Here is a 19,838-nt window from a genome sequence, read left to right as displayed (position 1 = left end):
GACTCCAAGCTCTCACACAGAAAGGACCCCATCTTCCCTCCAACTTCTTCGCAGTGTCCTGGAGAAACTTGATCCTACTCAGAGAACATAGCTGCTGCATATAGACAAAGCCCTAAGGTCAGGGAGCTGGGCTGCAGATAGCCTTTCAAGGAGGTTAGAAGAAATGACTAAGAGCCAATGAAAGTGCTTTACATGAGGAGAAACAGACTGCGGTTAGTACCCACAGTTTATGCTGATTAAAGACAATGTGAACTCAGTCCTTCTCAATAAATCTTTATTTCATACACATAAAAATCTGAGTTGTAGAAGCAGCTCCTGACTAGATATTAAAACTGGTTATCCCTGATTGGTGAGATCAAGGAAGAATTATATATTTATACTTGGCTCTAACTCCATAGCTTGTCTGTATGAGAGGATGGGGGAGAGGGAGGGAGAAAGGGAGGGATGTGGCAATTCTATTTTTGCCACAGGGATCTTTCTAACTCTCAAAGAATATGTGCTTCTCTAAAGGTAACCTGCAGGGCCTGGGAACTGTCCTGGACATGCAAGTACAGAAAAGGGTTTTTTATGAGGGGGGGAGGGGTAGGGAAAGGCCGGGCAAACTCCTTCCTGTCCTGCAGGTACCCACCTACCTTTGTTCGCCCAAAGCAGGAGCAGTGGGCTGCTGTCCTCCCCCTCCCCTCCCCCCACCCCTTCCCTGACAGCAGAGGACCAGACCACCTAGGTGATGTCGAAACCCTTTGAGGTGCACCAGGTGCAGAAGACCTACAACCCTGAGGGCTGCATTTTATCTGCTGGGTTACCCTTGGAAAACCAGATGTCTTTGGAGCCCTGGAAGCTCCTGACTTCAGGAAAACAAAGCATATTTACTATCTGAGAGGAGGGTTGGTGGTGTGGTGGTGCTGGTGAACTTTTCCAAAGCCTCCCACTTCTTCTGGGATCATGCCGCACATACGCAGTGCCCCATAACCGGCTGTTTCTAGTTAATAACACCGTGAGCAGCACCACTATGACAGCAAACATTCAGCATTCGTTTTGATGGACAGCCATATTTCAAACGTGCCTCGGTTTACTTCTATAGCAAGTCCATGACCATGCTTTTATAAAATAAGCTGCTTTGGAAGTCCCATGTATCTAAATCTTTGTTCACATCCAATATAGTTACCTTAACATAAAGTTCTAGAAGTAGAAATGTTGGGTCACAGGATGTTTTAAGGCTTATGTATTTGGATTTATTAATCCTTTTCTTTACATTTTCTGGATCCCTCTCATGCTTAAAAATGCCTTTGTACTCTTTCAGACCCTAAAAGCTTTCACTCATCTCTGGGGAGACTAAGGACTCTCTTGAGAGCCACTGAAGCAGCCTCACTGAGAGAAGAATTTGGAGAGTTCAATCAGGGCTTGGAACGTTCTAGACACAGAAGAACTGAAAGATTTTTGGTGTGGAGAAGGGAAAGACAAAGTCCCTTTTGGGACTGGGAAGCAACACTCTCTTCCAGGCAGGGCGGAGCCTCTACCTGGTCAGAGAGGGCTGCAACCACAGCCCACGTGACACACACATTACTGCGTCTGCGTGTGGGAGTTACCTTGCTTACCTCCGAGGCTTGGGCTTGGCAGGTGGAGACGACTCCGCAGAAGTCGCGTTTAAGTGGCAACGAAAGGTAGGTAGCATTTTCATTTCCTTTCTGATTCTCCACCAGGCTCTCAGCTGTGTCACAGCTGGTGTGTGAATAGATGTTAATGAGTGTGAGCCAGCGGGATTCGGGTGGGTGGGTGCAGCGCGATACTTGGCCTCCCGGGAGGAAGGTCCTTGAGGTCGTCGTCTTGCTCTCTACAGGCATCGTGGCTATGGCCCTTTGCGGTGGGGCGGAGCAATGGAGAACGGTGGGCCACAGAGGGGAGTGGGGCAGTTGAAAGTAGAGCGAGGCTTGGGGCCACTACTTGAGGTGTCTGAGCCTTGGAGGCACCAGAACTGCAGACAGACCACATATCCGGGACTCCTTGGTCCGTGGGAGGGCGAGGAAAGCCCACGCGGCACACGCGAGACGCAGTGCGCATGCCCAGGGCTGCGCGCCTTCCCAGCGGCCCTTGTGCAGTTTGCGTGCGTAGCTGTAAAGGTTGCGTCTTAACGTCTCGGTTCTTTCTGCCTGGTGAAACTCACCAGGTAGGTCCACAGATCTGTCCTGCCCGGAGTCTAAGTGTGCGTGCGTGTGAGGGGGAGCCAGCGGGCTTCGGGTGGGTCAGGCGGTGCGATCTATGGCCTTTGAGGAGGAAGGTCCTCGAGGTCGTCGTCCTCCCCACAGGTGTCACGGCCACCATAGCTCTCGTCCTGGTGGCAGTGGGCGGTGGGCGGTGGAGGTCAGGGGGTTCAGATGAAGGTAGAGCGAGTCATGGCGGCGTTATTTGCGGTATCTGGGTCCTGGAGGCCCTGGAACTGCAGACCAGCACAGAATCCAGAGTCAGCAGTGGGAAGCTGGGCGTGGCTGTATATTACAAAATCTCTCCATATTGGAGAGTTCGGGAGTGAAACTGAATCTCTTAAGTCGTACCTTTTTTTTTTTTTCAGTCAAGTACTTGAAGGTCCCTTCTCTGCCAAATTGGCTGTGAGAGAAACAGGGGTTTGCTGACAGCCTTATTTGATGTTATTGGCAAGCAGGCAGTTATTATTAATTCAAGACTTACTTTGGAAATCTCACCAGATGTAAAAAAGAATTTCCAGTCAGCATGGTAATAGTTCAGTATAGTCTTTTTAAATTACATTCTTCAGTTCACCATTTTCTACTTTCAGTGTGAAATATGAGTGGACGAGTAAGATCAAGATCTAGAGGAAGGGGAGATGGTCAAGAGTCTTCCAATACGGTTGAACCTGTGGTTGTGAGTGCTTTAATATCTTACTTCCCTTGACAGAAATTAATAAAAGAAAATCGAAAAAGTTGTTGAACCAATTTAGATCTGTTGTATAAAGGGCTATCTTGCTGAGAATGGTTGAATGGTTGAAAAATGAATCTCATGACTGAGACATTGAGCAAGTAGACTTATATTCTGACATTGCCTGGATGTGTATATTGATATGAGCCTGGAAATCGCCTCTATGACTTCCTTGTTGTGCTTATTAATTAACAAATAACACACAGCCCAGAAAAGATGAAAATGGTTTCCAGAATTATTGGTCCTTGCAGATAACTCCTTTCTTAGATTATTTTCTATATAGGAAGAGTAACTTTATTAAGAGTACTTACGGATAAAGATATAGGAAAAGCCTCTTCAGATTGGTGATTAGTTACGTCCATGTAGTATGTATATTTGTGCCTTCTCTTGTTATAGTATTAATAACAATACTTCTTATTTGCACCTACCCTCTCCCAAGGCTCCAAAACTAGGTGGCAAAAAATCTCAACAAAAGGAACCACCAACTGGGAATGTGGATATTGAACCTGGACAAGAGAAAGAAGGAGGAACATCTGTGGTTCAAGGTAAAGGGGGATGGAGAGACAATTTGTATTTCATTTATGATGCTATACTAGTAACAGGTATGAAGGATTCCCTGAAAATTGGCTGGAAACCTGTTTGGTAAGGGAAAGATATAGTTTGCAGCTGACTGCAGTCCCTCTCTGTGATAAGTTTTCCCTCTTTCAGCATTTTACCCACCTATGTTTTAAATTATTTGACGTTCTTGGAAAATACAGTCCTTGCCAAGGCTCTAAATTAGCAAATCAAAGGAAGAAACATTAAATGTAGACAAAATTATACACTATTTTTCTAGTTAAACTTGATCGTTTTGGAATGTTGTTTTCAGGGTTAAGTCATTGAATCAAAAGTTTGAGCAAACCTAGATATATTCTGGTTAGCTCTTACATTGTAATTTCAAAATTTTTTCATAGTGCAGAGAAATAAAAAATTAAATCCTTTCCTAGTTGCTGTTAAAGTCTTCAATATTTTTGTCTTCCTGAGCCATAATTTAGTTGTCACATATTCTTTTTAACTTTTTACTTAGAAAAGTTTTTAAAAGTACAGAAAAGTTATAAGAAAGCACAGTGTACTTCTGTATCCTCTTTACCTTGATTCAGCAATTGCTAATATTTTGCCATATAGTGTCCTTGCTTTAGGTATTAACATACATATTTTTATTGCCAAACCATTTGAGAGTAAATTTCAAATACAACTCTTCACTCGCTACGTAATTCAATAAGTGCCTCCTAAAATCAAGGGTATTCTCTTACATAACCCAGTACAGTGATCAAATGCAGGAAATTTAACATTGAGAAAACATGATTATCTAATACGTAGTCAGTTGGTCTAGTAATGTTTTTTATAGCATTATTTTTTCCTGATCCAGGATCCAATCCAAGACTACCTGTTGCATTTAGTTGTCATCTCTCTTTGGATTCCTTTAACCTGGAAGTGTACCTCAATATTTCTTTGTCTTTCTTTGTCCAAAAGATTGACATCTTTTGGAGTCCAAACCGGGTGTTTTGTAAAATTTTCTTCAGTTTGGGTTTGTCTCATCTTGCTATTTTTAAAGACTTTTTTTTCACTCATTTATTGAGACCTGCTTGGTGGCAGGTAATGTACTAGGTGCTAAGGATGTAAATACAAATGAGAATGATTTCTGTCTTGAGTTCACAACTTCTATCTTGAGTTTCTCTTGTCAGAGAAATTCACGTAAACAAATAGCTGATCTGATGAGATAAGTGCAATTATACATGTGTATATAGGTTACAAACGTGACAACTAAGTTTGTTTTAAACAGTTTTAGAAAAAAACATGCTTCATAGAGGAGGTAATATATGAGAAACACAACTTCATTTTCTAGCAAAAAACTCTTTAGTGCTCATTGCATTCTTATGCATCACATTTATTATAATACTAACCTACAGTGCTTTATTTAATAACATTAATTTATGGTTTACCACTTATATTAATAACTCTCTATTTATATCAACCTTAATTGGAAGGTGCAAGCCAGGAAATGGGTCTGGAAAAGACTGGGGGTGAGCACGGGAATGACCCTGATGTGAAGGGGAAGATTCCACCTAATCTAGTGCCTGCTAAAATTCCAGAAGCAGGTATGTTATCTATTAAGATTGCCAGTTATGGAGTAGTTGTTTTCTACAATATTTTTATACTTTAGTAGCAAATCGCGCACACACAGATTATTTGAAAGGTAGTTCTGACACCAAATGCTTGATTCAAAGACAGTATCAGGAAGAAATGAATTGTCAAGTCCATATTGTTGAATTATAAAACATGAAAGTATTATTACTTTGGAGCAGAAGTCCTTTAAAACCCAAGGCAAATGATCAAATACTTTTTAAAGTACATAAATTAACATACCCCAGTGCTAATTGGATATCTAAACAATACAATAGTATTGATGTTTTGGTTTTTAATTTGCCAGAACTGTTTCTCAAAAATCACTATCTTTTAGATGCCAAAAAATGATATGGATCTGTATGTTTGGGCTTTTCCAGGTTCGTTTGTTGTTGTTGTTGTTTTTGAAATTGTGAGCCAGGCTGAGAAATGGTAGTATTTTTCCTCACATTTTAATGTCATTTATGATGGTCGTGGCTTAAAACTAGTGTGACCATGTAATTTTTATCATCTAAACTGGGATACTTTTGAGAGTTAAAGGGAGGGCCACTACTGCTTACTCCAGGACAACAAGTGTGAATGGAACAAATGCCACCTTTCTATATATAGGCCATATAAAGGTTGAGCTGGATCATTGAAGTACTTTTGCACAAAAGAGACAAACCAAATGGAATGCTGTTCTTTGTCTTCTCTTTGAACAGTTCCAAGTATGACATTATTATTTGAACTAATATATGTAATTAGAAGGATACTTAAAGTCGATGCATTTGAATAACACTGGGTTTGCTTGCTTGTTTTACTTCTTGGAGTTTTTGTTAGGTTGATTTTATTTTAACTGAAATCACTGGCAGTTTTTGTTCTCTACTTAAATTATCTTTAAATAGGCTCATAGGATTTAATTTGTTCTGGGCTTGAGAAATCTGTTTCTTCATACCACCAAAAAGAATGATGCATTAAAAAATTAGTGCTCATATGCCTGAAAATGTACATGTAGCATAGAAGCCTGTGCAGTTGTTAGGGTTCTGGTTTTAGTTTCATGCTATAAAACCAAAACTGTAGTGTGCTTTGTGTACCTTTATTGTCTAAGTAAAGTTCTGCTAAGTAATGTACAACTGTTATGTTTATGTTTTAGGTGATGGACAGTCATAAGTTAAAAAGAAGACAAGCTGAAGCCATAAATGCTGTTGTTATATTGATAATTTGGCTTGTTAAATTCTCTCAATAAAGTTTTACAGTTTTCTCGGAAGAAATCATGCACATCTTTGGTTCAGTCTATTCCTAGGAACTTGATACTATTGTAAGTGGTATCTCAAAAGACTCTTCATGTTATGTTTAGAGCTGGTCTGTAGAAGTGCTATTTATTTTTGTATAATGATTTTATGTCTGGCAACTTTGCTAAACTTATACTAACAGTTTATGTCTACATTCTTTTGGATTTTCTACATACCCAATCATACTGTATGCAAATAATGACAGTTTTGTTTCTTCCTTTTAAATCTTTCTACCTTTTGTTGCCTTACCTTATGACACTGGCTGGACCCTTTCAGTACAGTGTTGAATAGAAGCTATGACAGTAGACATCTTTGTCATATTCCTGACCTCAAAGGGAAAACTTTCAACATTTCACTATGATGTATACTACAGGTTTTTATTAGATCTCTTCTATTAGATTAAGAAAGTTCCTTTGTATTCCTAGTTTGCTAAGAGTACTTACCATGAATATTTGTTGAATTTTATCAAACACTCATTCCTCATCTATTGAGGCAATCTTATGATGTTTCTCCATTAATCTGTTAATGTGGCATTCCTAGAAAAAAAACCCAATTTGAGTCATGATATATTGTCCTTTTTCTGTATCATTGGATTCCTTTTCCTAATGTTTTGTTTAGGATTTTTGCATCTTTGTTTATGAGTTAGATTGGCCCATAATTTTTTAATGTACTCTCCATATTGTTTTTTTAAAAATTAATTAATTAATTTATTAGGCTGCACCGGGTCTTAGTTGTGGCACGCGGGATCTTTAATTGTGGCATGCAGTATTTGGTTCCCTGACCAGGGATCAAACCCGGGCCCCCTGCATTGGGAGCACAGAGTCTTAACAACTGGACTACCAGGGAAGTCCCTCCATATTGAGTTTTGATATCAAGGGTTATTCTAGCTTTATAAAGTGAGTTGATGTAGATAGCTTCTTTTTCTATTTCCTGGTAGAATTCATCTAACATTGGAAATATTTCTTAAATGTTTGATAGAATTTGTCAGTGAGGCCATCTGGGCCTGGAGTTCTCTTTTTAGGACAGTTTTTAATTAATGAATCGATATCTTATTTTCTATTCTTCAGTCAGTTTGGGTAAGTTTTGTTTTTATAGGATTTTGGCTATGTTATCTAAATTTTCATTACATGAAGTTGTCCATAATGTCCTCTCATTATCCTCTTAATGTCTGTAGAATCTGTAATGATACTGCCATTTTCATTCTTAGTACTGATAAATTGTGCCTTCTCTCTTGCATTTTAAATCAGCCTCACCAGAGGTTTACTGATTTTTTTTCTAGTCTTTTCAAAATAAAACCAATTTTTGGCTATGTTGACCCTATTCTGTTTCATTTCTCAGCTTTATTATTTCTTTTCTTCTTTCTCTTTTTAATCTGCTGTTCTTTTTCTAACTCCTTAAGATGTTCGGCTCATTAATTTTCAGCCTTTTAAAAATATACTTTAAAATTATAATATTCTCTCTAAATAGGGCTTTAGCTTCATCTCACAAGTTTTGATATGTAGTATTTTTGTTACTCAACTCAAAGTATGTTCTAATTTTCATTCTGATTTCTTTGGACTTTGGATTACTTCTAAGTGTATTTCTTAACTTTTAAACATTTGAGCACTTTCTAACTTTTTGTTATGCAGCACAAATAACTGATATAACTGTTTAGAAGAGATACAGCTAAAACATAAGAATTCAGAAAATTTGAAAATAAAAGGATGGGCAAATGATATTCTACACAGAATAACTAAAAATAGGCTTTGAGATAAATAAGCATTTCTAGAAATAAGGGATACCTCGTATAGAAAAATTGAATTTATCAGGAAGATTTAACAGTTTTAAATATGAACCTAATAGCACGGCTTCAAAATGTGATGGAAAAATTGGCAAAACCACAAGGAGGTATCAGTAAGGATATGTAAGATTTGTACGTCGTAATTAACAAATTTTATCTAATGGAAATATATAAAACTCTGTATTCAACAACATATTCAATACATACTCCTTTCAGTGCAATTATGTGTGAGAGGATATACACTGTATTTCAGTTCTTTGGAATTTGTTGAGATGTGTTTTATGACCCAGCATATGGTCAATTTTTGTAAAAAATTCCATACGTGCTTAAAAAGAATGTGTATTCAGTTGTTGAATGTGAGTGGTATACTCTGCCTAACTTCATGTTCCTATCCTGCTCCTACACCTCACAAGATTTTAGTGCTGTGGTCCCCTTGCCCTGACAAGGCAAGGAACCCTTGGGCAATGGCTCAAGTCTTGCTGCCTTCCTCAGCCTCCACTTGGCCTATAGGAAACTAGTTCATTCTTGCCATACCCACATAGTGGTAGTAGAGCATGTTCCTAGGCTGTGGTTTCTTTTCGCCCAGCTGTCACTGGCAGCTCTACAAGCCTTTCTCCCTGAAACTTCTCTAGGCTAAAACCAGGTTCCTGTTTCCAGGGGATATACTTCAAGCTCTAAAAACTTGGTCATCACATTTCATTCTGGTTGCAGCACTAGAACGGGTTTCTGATTTTCTACAACTCAGTGAGCATACAGCTGGTGGGATGCCAGCCTTCCCTTTTAAATGTATTTCAAATGTCTTTCAGTGTATCTCTTGGATCCCAATTCATTTGGTTTCAGATGGGGTGGGTAATTTACCCTCCCTCCAACTTCGTGTAGAGAGGATTCATTTCACATCAGCCCTCACTAAGTTGACAACTCACAATTTAGGTATTTTATTTCAACAAATCCCTGTTTAAAGACTTTTCAAACTTCTACTCGTCTTTATGTAGACTGGCTAGGCTAGCAAGGTGAGGAGACGTATTATCTCCTGCTCTTTAAAATGTGTTACATATTGCCTATTGTCTTGTTGTCCTGTTGTCAGTAGGCATTTGGATATAATGAATTTAGTAACTTTGAAATTCATTAAGGTTATAGATAGCATTTGAAGCTATGAGTCCACAGAAACTCATCTAGGGAGAGATTACATAGAGAGAATAGAGCCACGGGCAGGGCCTTGGAGCACTCTACAAATGGTAGAACCTACAAAGAAAAGGATTGAGAAAAAGGACTGCCAGAGAGGTAGGAAGAAACTAGGTGGGGCATCAAAATCTAAAGGAAATAAAGTGTTGGAATAATAAATGGTCAACAATTTGAAATGCTGGTGAGAGGTCATGCAAGAAAGGTATAAGGAAATTTATGGTTAGTTTGGCAAGACATGTCACCAGAGACCTTGATAAGAGCCATTTTAGTGGGAGTTATAGAGAGAAAAGCCTGACTGAAGAGGATTAGGTGAGAATGGGAGGTGAGCAAGTGGAGATAGTAATTATAGAAACATATTTTTTATTGAGGTACAGTTGATGTACAATGTAAGTTTGAGGTGTACAACATAGTGATTGATGATTTTTAAAGGTTATACTCTGTTTATAGTTATAAAATATTGGCTATATTCCCTGTGCTGTACAATATATCCTTGTAGCTTATTTATCTTATACATAGTAATCAACATCTTTTAATATCCTACCCCTATCTTGCCCCTTCCCACTTCCCTCTCCCCACTGGTAACCATTAGTTCTGTGTCTGTGACTCTGTTTCTGTTTTGTTATATTCACTAGTTTGTTGTAGTTTTTAGATTCCAACTATAAGTGATATCATACAGCATTTGTCTTTCTCTGTCTGACTTAGTTCACTAAGAATAATACCCTCCAAGTCCATCCATGTTGCTGCAAATGACATTATTTCATTCTTTTTTATGACTGAGTAATATTCCATTGTAATTATATACCACATCTTCTTTATCCATTCATCTGTTGATGGACACTTAGTTTGCTTCTGTATCTTAGCTATTGTAAATAATACTACTATAAACATTGGGGTGCATGTGTCTTTTCTAATTAGTGTTTTCATTTTTCTCTGTTAAATACCCAAGAGCAGGATTGCTGGATCATATGGTAGGTCTATTTTTAGTTTTTTGAGGAACCTCCATACTGTTTTCCATAATGGCTGCACCAATTTACATTCTCACCAACAGTGGAAGAGGGTTCCTTTTTCTCCACATCCTTGCCAACATTTGTTATTTGTGGTCTTTTTGATGACAGTCATTCTGATAGGTGTGAGTTAATAGCTCATTGTTTTGATTTGCATTTCTCTAATAATTAGTGATGTTGAGCATCTTTTCATGTGCCTGTTACAAATCTGTAGGTCTTCTTTGGAGAAATGTCTATTTAGATCTGCTCATTTTTTAATTGGGTTATTTCTTTTTTTAATGTTGAGTTGTATGAGCTGTTTATATATTTTGGATATTAATTCCTTATCAGTCATATCATTTGCAAATATTTTCTCCCATTCAGTAGGTTGTCTTTTGGTTTTGTTGATGTTATAGAAATGTATTTTGAGGAGCTTTGATGGTAAAGAAGAAGGAAATGGAAGTTTAGCTGGGAGGCCGGCACAAGGTCAAGGGGGGATTATTTTTTTGTAGAGTGATATTAAGGCATGTTTGTGTGCTGGTGAGAATGGTCCAGTAGAGGATGGAAGGATAAGGCCATAGGGGAGGGATCCAAGCACGATTGGAGGGGTTGGCTTTGGATAGGAACAGGACACCTTTCCACAGTAACATGAAGGCTATGTAAATTTCTCTGAGTAGAGGAATGGGTAAGATTAGAAAGCAGACAGGAGGACTTCTACTTTTTCCTTTATACCCTGTTATGATTTTTGAATTTTAACCATGGTTATATTTGCTTTTCTAAAGTAATAAAAATCTTTTGTTAAATTTAAAATATTTTCAGAGAGAAGCTTGTGGTCACTTACTTTGCAGCCATCTTGTGTTCTGAGGTGCACATGAACCCCTATCAGGGGAAGCAGGAGCTCTCATTTGATTCCCCTCCTTGGCCAGGGTACAGCCAGGCCTGAAGACATTCTGCCAAGGTCACATTAAGATCCTTAGAGGCTCTGAGGCTCAGAAAGATTATGGAGTGCTCTCATTTACACTTGCCATGTATCAATACATTTCATGATAAAAATTGATGGTAAAGTTTTTATATTTCCCCCATGATGTTGATTTTGCTGTTTCTTTGAATATCAAATTCAAGTATCAAATGTTTCTAACAATCTCTTTCTCATTGCTGGGAGCACCCTTCCTGCTGGTGAGCTAAACACTTGCTTAGTTGGTCTTTAGGGTAACCTAGCACTGATACTGGTCCTTCCTTCAGGTTTTTACACCTCCCAAAACATCACCACGCACTGGATTGCTGTAAGATACAAGGAAACCTAATATGACCTGGATGCTATGCTCAGTTTCTGTATGGGTCCTCTGGGGGCAGGAGAGAAATACCAGATGGATGGGAAGAGTCCATTAACCTGGTGCCTCATGAAAGCAGGGAACCAATTTTAGTGTTTCACTGCAGGCCACAAAGGGCAGGCATTAGTTGGAAAGATGCTGGGGTGCTTCAAGAAATTGAAGCAAGAGTAGGCTTAGGAAGAGGAGGCACCAGGGCAGCTCTTGGGGCCTCAGCTGTGGTGGTTCTGCCCCTCTTGACCTGGTGTGTGAAACAAAACCCCAGAGCATGCAGGATATGGCACCCCCTGTCTGTCTACCTCACCTGAGGGGTGGCAACCCTCCCGGCACTCTGGGAGTACCAGTACAGAGGCAACCTGATGGGAACCAGCATCCTATCCTCCTTAGGGGCTCCTGATTCCTGACAACCGCCTCCTGCTGCTGACCCCAGGAGGCCTAGGCGCGTCCCCCTACCTGGAGGAAGGGGCCAGGTGGAGGGGTGATATCCAGCGCTAACCAGGGAGAACTCTGCCACAACGTAATCAGGCAGCACAGCCCCACGGGCCGGGCCGGGCAGTGCAGTGTGTACTGGGCCAAGGCCGGCTTTCACCAGGACTCAGGGGCCAGACTCTTCCTGGAACAGTCTCCCTGGCTCTCGAGCATGGGCTATCTGCTTCTCCTGAGCCTTGTGCTGACGCCTGCCCTGGGCTGCACTCCCTGGGACCAGCACCTGCGGTCGCTTCCCAACATCCCCCAGCTGCCCAAGACCTAAGCCGCTTGTCCTGGGCTCAGTCTTCGTGGGCCCCTTGGTGCTGCTGCCCACTGCCAGCAGCTCTCAGCGCAGCAGCGCTTCCCAGACGCGTGGCCGCCCACTCCCCCCACCGGTAGCTCCACAGATGGAAGCTGCTTCCCCGCCCCTCCCACCTGCTGCCCGACCCGGGTCTCTGCTACGGCTTGAGGGTCTTGGGACAGTGTCCTGTAGTTCAGGCCCCTCTCTCAGCTGTAGGGGAGATGCCAGCAGCAGGCATGGCCTTGTTGTGCCTTGTTCCTCCCACTGCTCCCGGGGCGGCTCAGCGTCTGCTGGGACAAAAGGCTGGCTGCCAAACCCTCAGCCCACCCTTGGCCTTGGGAGCCCGAGGAAAAGGTGAAGAGGAGGCGAGGAGCAGGCACAGACTGTGCAGAGCACCAATAAGATGGGCGTGGGACATGCCTCTTCGGGCCCGGTGGCCTTGGGAGCTCTACCCCTCTGGATCTGGGGTCCAGGCCTGTCCCAGAATGGAGCTGGGGCTTCATCCTTATGGGGCAGAGCAGAACCTAGGGTGGGCGGAGAGCCTGGGACAGGGATGGGGACACGCTCAGTCTCAAAGATGATGGCCTATCACAGCTTCTGCCAGCGCTCCTCAGGACCCGGCCTCTGGGGGCCCATTGCCCAGCCCCAGGGGCGTTTCTGGACTTGGCTACCCTTCCGTCCCTGGCCCCGCAGGGCTGGGGGAGGATACATGGATGAAGGGAAGTACAAGGGAGGAAAATCAGGGTTGTATAAGGGGGCACAAAGCCTGTACTCCCGGAATACCGCATGAGATACAAGGTAACCTCTCCCCAGAGGCCTTTCGTGAAGTGCAGTGGACAGTGCCCTCAATGAGAATCAAAAGAACTGAGTTGGCTTGTGGTTCTACTTAAAAGCTATGTGTCTAACTGTAATATGTAGATGATCCTCTTTGAGTGTCAGCTTTCTTGCCTGTAAACTAGAGATAATTCCTACCTCACAGGGATTCCACAGAGATTAAATGAGATGAAAAATGGCAGTGTGCAAAGGAAAGAGCTAGGCCTGTTCTAAAGGTACAGTGAATGTTGGTTGTATCCAAACGTGAATTTTTCTAGGACCAGGGATAGAGGCCCAACTACACTAGAAGTGAGGGCCAGCCACTTGTGATCCACTCACAGACTTGCCTCACACCCCATCACATCTCCCCACACCCTGCTGCCTGTCAACTCCCTTCCTCTCCAATACTCACTCTCACCTGGGGCTCTAGCACACCAGACCACACTACTTGCTCTCTAGTGCACGGGAGAGTGCAGCCAGTGTCACACCCAGGGTCCTTAGGAACAGTGGCCTCAGCTTGCATCTGATGTCCAGGATGAGGTGCTAAACAGAGGTACATGCTGTAGAGCAGTGTGGGATATGGTTCCGTGTATGTGTGTGTGCAGGATATACATAAAAATATGCTTGCATATTCATTGTATATGATTATGGAAGAGTACATAATTTTCATTTCTATGTAAATTTATGGACAAGAACACAAGAAACTGTTAACAGTAGTTATCACTAGGCAGTGTAACTGGGGTGGTTGGAAGGGAGAAGAGGAGAGTTTAAAAATTCTTACCAATCATTATCGTTTGAATATTTTTACTATGAGCATGTGTTACTTTTATAATAAAGAAAACTTTAAATCAAAAGATATAGATGATAAATTGATCTGTAAATACAGATGATAGAAAATGGATATAGATAAATGATATATAGATAGATAAATAAAAGATGAGCTAGAGGATAGACAGACACACAGACATATCTACATACCTGTTTCCTCACATGTTAAATGGTACCTATTTCACAGCATTACTGTGAGGGGTAAATTACTAAATGCATTCAACCCCTTGGAACAGTTCCTGGCACATACTAGGTGCTCAATAAATGTTCTCTTTAGTGCAATAATGATGCGGAGGAAGACAGGATGGCTGGATGTGATAATCTCTTTTGCCACCTTGTGGTCAGTGTATGCCATGCAGGAATGTCAATGCCAATAAGAAGCATCTTCTTAACGCTTTGGGTAGGTGAGTGTATGAGTTCTGGCCTTAGTGAGGGTGGCGGACCTATGACTTTTAAAATTGAAAAAGAGTATAAACAAACAAACAACTTTCTAAATCGGTAGCTAGATGAGACTTATTGTCCTCTACTTATTGCTTCCCATTTGGATTCCCAGCCCTGAAAGTGTCGAAGAGAAACAGCGCATTGACTGGTTTTCTGTTCGTTTTCAAGCCTCTCTTTATCCATCAACCTTCTTAGTTGCAAGTGACAGAACCCATTCTGGCTTCTTCAGGTAGAAAAGGGATTTTTTAAAACTGCTGTTAGGTAGAGTACAAGGAAATCTCCAACAGGTGAGACTATCTCGCTTGGGGGCTAGGCAGTCAGAAGTTGGTGCAATCCACCTCCTCTGGGGACAGGTACTGCTGAGGCTGAACCCAGGACTGTGCCATTGGAACATCTACTACAGTTGCTTGTGGAAACTCAGCATCTCTCAGCCATGCTCTACCATTTCACCAGGCATGGATTCCACTGGATGATTATCTCCTTACTTGTTTCTCTCTCCTGACCGGAAGTCTTTTTTTAAAAAAATTATTGAAGAATAGTTCACTTACAACATTGTGTTAGTTTCTGGTGTACAGCAAAGTGATTCAGTTATACATATATGTAATCTTTTTTATATTCTTTTCCATTGTGGTTTATCACAGGATATTGAATATAGTTCCCTGTGCTATACAGTAGGACCTTGTTGTTTATCTATTTTATATATAGTAGTTTGCATCTGCTAATCCCAAACTCCCAATCCTTCCCTATCACACCCCTCCCGCTTGGCAACCACAAGTCTGTTCTCTACGTCCGTGAGTCTGTTTCTGTTTCTTAGATAAGTTCATTTGTGTCATATTTTAAATTCCACATGTAAGTGATATCATGTGGTATTTGTCTTACTCTTTCTGACTTACTTCACTTAGTATGATAATCTCTAGCTGACCTGAAGTCTTTTTTTTTAGCTGCATTGGGTTTTTGTTGCTGCGCACGGGCTTTCTCTAGTTGCGGTTAGCAGGGGTTACTCTTTGTTGCGGTGTGTGGGCTTCTCATTGTGGTGGCTTCTCTTGTTGCGGAGCACGGGCTCCAGGCACATGGACTTCCGTAGTTGCAGCACTTGGACTCAGTAGTTGCTACACACGGGCCCTAGAGCATGTGGACTTCAGTAGTTGCAGCATGTGGGAGCAGTAGTTGTGGCGTGGGGGCTCAGTAGTTGTGGCTTGTGGGCCCTAGGGTGTGCAGGCTCAGTAGTTGTGACACACAGGCTTAGTTGCTTCGTGGCATGTGGGATCTTCCTGGCCCAGGGATCGAACTGGTGTCCCCTGCATTGGCAGGCGGATTCTTAACCACTGTACCACCAGGGAAGTCCTGACCTGGAGTCTTGATGGGGAACATCTGATCAGTGGAGCCCAGGGCTCACACCTCTCCCTCGGCTGACTTCTGGTTTCCACCTTACGGAGGCAGAACTCTTAGTGTGGGGATTCTGCAAGTTTAGAAAGGCTTTTCAGAAGAGGCTGGATAGGGCGGGGGGGGGGCGGTGATGCTCTGTCCCTAGGGAGAGGATATTGAGTGTGTGTACTTCAGAAACCCATGTCCCTTCCTGTCTAGCAACAGGTTCTAGATATGGTCCAGGCACTACCAGGAATTTAGGTCTGCCTGAGTCTGTGGTCAGAGTCCATACTGATTATCCAGGGGGCAGACCATGGTGAGACCAGATGGGATGGTTCTTTTAGGCTGGGCCCTCCATGGGGGCAGGGACCATGTCTGCCTGGTTTACCACTGTATCCCTAGTAGCTAGCTCAGTGCTTCCATACATGATTAAAGGAACGATGCAATGAAGGAACAAATTAAGCTGGCCACTTTCCTTATGAGTTGTAAATTTTCTTAGGGCTCGTAATCTCAGCAGAGGCCTGAAAGATGCTGTCTTGGGGATATCTTGTTAGATAAGGGAGATCCAGAGAGAGGTAGCTTCACTCACACCAAACTGCAGGTTCACATAAGGTTTCTGATTCCCCTCCAGGAGGGTTCTGCCCAAGCAGACACATTCAGTGTCTCCATTCAGAGGAAAAGGACAATCAAGTGTGTGCCACCAGATTTTACTGTCCAACTAGGTACTTTCTTGAAAAAATTCTGCTCTCAGAACATATTTCCATGGAGGCTGGCAAACCCAGGTAACTGAGGTTCACTTTTTTTCCATATGTCAATTGTCCAGCCTCACTTGTTGAAGAGATTATTCTTTTTTCATTGAATTTCTTTGGCACGCTTGTGAAAAATTAGTTGAATAAATGGGAGTTGATTCCTTAAAAAAACATATTTCCAGGAGGAATGCATGCACTATGCAGTGGAATTGCTCAAGTTGGCTGGGTCTGAAGACCTGTTGGAATTGAACTTTGACATCCAGTGCTAGGCTTAGCCAGTGGCTTCAAATGGGATTTGCTCTACTCATCACTGAGTGGTGAGTCCCCATCTCTGGTTGAGGCTGTTGAAAGGCACAGACCAGCAGAGGGAGCAGGTGTACCTCTGCTGTGGTGGATCATAGCCCTTCCTGTTTGGACCCCCGCCCCCCCCCCCTTTGCTCTGGAAAATACCACTGTTGCTCGGCAACAGAGAAACCAGTCGTGCAGGGCCCCTGCCTCTACCAGCCCTGAGTGAGACATGGAATGTAAAGGTCTGCCTTCAGATCCCATCTTCTATAGCCCTTTAGAACTTCCTGGCCACTCAAAATGCCACCTGTCATCCCTCATCATTTTGGGGGTCCCCAAGACCACCCACACATTCAGTGGATTCACTAGAAGGATTCGAGGGACTCAGTATGTAATTGTCCTCACAGCTAAGGTTTATTACAGCAGCAGGATCTACAATAAGATCAGCAAGGACAAAAAGACACAGGTAGGGTCTGGAGGCTTCCTTCCTTCCTTCCTTCTGCTCTTTTCCTCCTGTGAGGGGGCACATCAAGTCCACTCTTCCCCAGGAATGAAAACACACAATATGTGGGCAATGTTTTTGCCCAAGGAATCTCACTCAGTGTCCAAGAGTTTTTTTTTTATTTTTTATTGGGGGATGGTCATTGGACACTCTCTGCCTAGCACGTACCAACATTCCAGACTCTTAGAAAGAAAGCAGGTGTTCGGCATAAATGACTCTGTACAACCAGGTTAAGCACAGAGAACCACACTTATCAATTAGGGAACGGGTAGGGTGCTGTGTTAATTTTCTATTGCTGCTGTGACAAATTTTCACACACTTAGAAGTTTAAACTATACAAATTTATTCTCTTAGAGTTCTGTAAGTCAGAAGTCCAGTACAGGTCTCACCAGGCTAAATTCCAGGTGTCAGCAGGGCTGCATTCCTTTCGGAGGCCCTAGAGGAGGGTCTGTTTCCTGCTTACTCAGGTTGTTGGCAGAATTCAGTTCAGAGGTCCCTGTTTTCTTGCAGGCTATAACCTGAGGGCTGTTCCCAGCTTCTAGAGGCCACCACATTCCTTGGCTTATGGCCCCTTTCTCCATCTTAGAAGCTAGAACAGTAAGTCAAATCCTTCTCAAGGCACATCTTTCTGACCCCTCTTCCATCATCTCATCTCTCTGGCCACAACTGGGAAAGTTTCTCCACTCTTAAGGACTCACGTGATTAGATTAGGCACACCCAGATAATCTGGGATCATCTCCTCATCTCAAACCCCTTAACTTTAATCACATCTGCAAAATCCCATTGCCATATATGTTGAATATGTTGCCAAGTAACATATTCATAGGTTCCAGGGACGTGGACATCTTTAGGCAGATAGTATTCTGCCTTCAACTGCAAAGTTCCCAGATGCCAGCCAACGGCCAACCTCGAAAGCAGGCCTTTCTAAAGACAACTCAAGGTTGTGTAAAGTCAATTCAAGGTCTCAGGTCTGCTGTATTAACTATTTTCTGCACACCCATGCATACTAAAAGAAGGTGACATTATGAGTGATAGGTGACAACACCTTCCAATAGTGTGTGGCCCCTCTAGTGCTTGTAATGTCTTGGACTTCGCAGACAACTGGTCCCAGGGCCCAGTGCACAAAGAGGCCCTTATGCTCCAGACACACTCTAACCTTGAGGCTGCACAGGCTGTCTCCTTCCCCACCCCTCCAACCCTGATAGGAGTCAAGGTCAAAGAAACTGTTAGGCTGGTGATTATTAGCATTGGGCTTGGCAGAAAGTAAATTCCAGTTTAAATTCTTAGCTATGTACCAAAAGCAAGTTACTTATTTCTCTCTGATTCTCATTTATTCATCTTCTTATAGGCATAACAACACTATCTTACAGATTTAAATGAGAGAATGCACATAACCCTTGTGGAAGACAATACCTTCCAGATCATGATGGCTAGTGGGCTAGGAGATAGGACATCCAGTGGGGGCAAAACAAGATTAAAATCTCCTGTTTCCACATGGAGCTTCCTCTTGGGGGAGAAATAAAATAGGTAGAGGATCACTTTTAGAATTTACCTTGGTCTTTTTTTTCCTTTTGAGCCCTATCTCTTTACTGACAAACTTATTTCTCTTTCTTTCTGTGAAAGTGTGACATTGTGAATTATTAACCTTTGTTTTTCCCCCTCAGCTCCAGCTTGCCCTTGTACTCCCGGCCCTGCCTCAGACTCAGCACGTCCAAGGCTTCTGCCCCAGGGTAGAGTTATTTTAGCAGAAATGCAAATAGACTTAAAGAGCCCAAGATCAGCTTTTGAGTTTCAGAAGAGATTTCAGAAAATTTACACAGAGGAAATAGGACTGTAAGAAAGGCTTTTTGAGTCCTGAGATCTTAGGTCTTCTGAATACTAAGAGATAAGGACCCGGGCTATCTACAGGCATAGAAGAATACGTGGTCTGTCCAAAGGCTTCCAGCCATCCCAGACTAGATAAAAATCCCACACACTGAAGGGAGGGCTGAGAGGGAGGCAGGGAGATACTAATGACATCCAAGGTCAGGGGACTCCATCCCCCACCTCATTTCAGACTCCACTGAAGCCTTAAGGAGAAGCAGATTGATCTCTCTCTCTCTCCCTCTCTCTCTCTCTCTGTCTTTTCCCACCCCCCTACCCCCACAGGATTTGGGTTCCTTCTCATCTGCACATATCACAATCGCATGACCTGGAGTACCAGAAAGGCCACTCAATTAGCTTTTAGTCTGGGCCTTAGGACTGAGAGAGGAAAAGAGTCTGTGGAGAGTTTGCCTGGTGTGGGTCCTCAGCAAACCACTTTAGGTCCTCTGAGAAAAAATACACTGCCCTACTGGTGTGGTAGTCACTATCAAGTAACGACTCCATTCTTCCCATTACGGGAACAGTCATGAGGTTTCCTGACAGCACGGAGACAATGTCCAGGTCACAACAGGTGAACAAAACACATCC

This window comes from Lagenorhynchus albirostris, chromosome X, assembly GCF_949774975.1.
Source record: "Lagenorhynchus albirostris chromosome X, mLagAlb1.1, whole genome shotgun sequence".
NCBI classification, from domain to species: Eukaryota; Metazoa; Chordata; class Mammalia; order Artiodactyla; family Delphinidae; genus Lagenorhynchus; species Lagenorhynchus albirostris.
Note: the sequence above shows the minus strand (reverse complement) of the source record.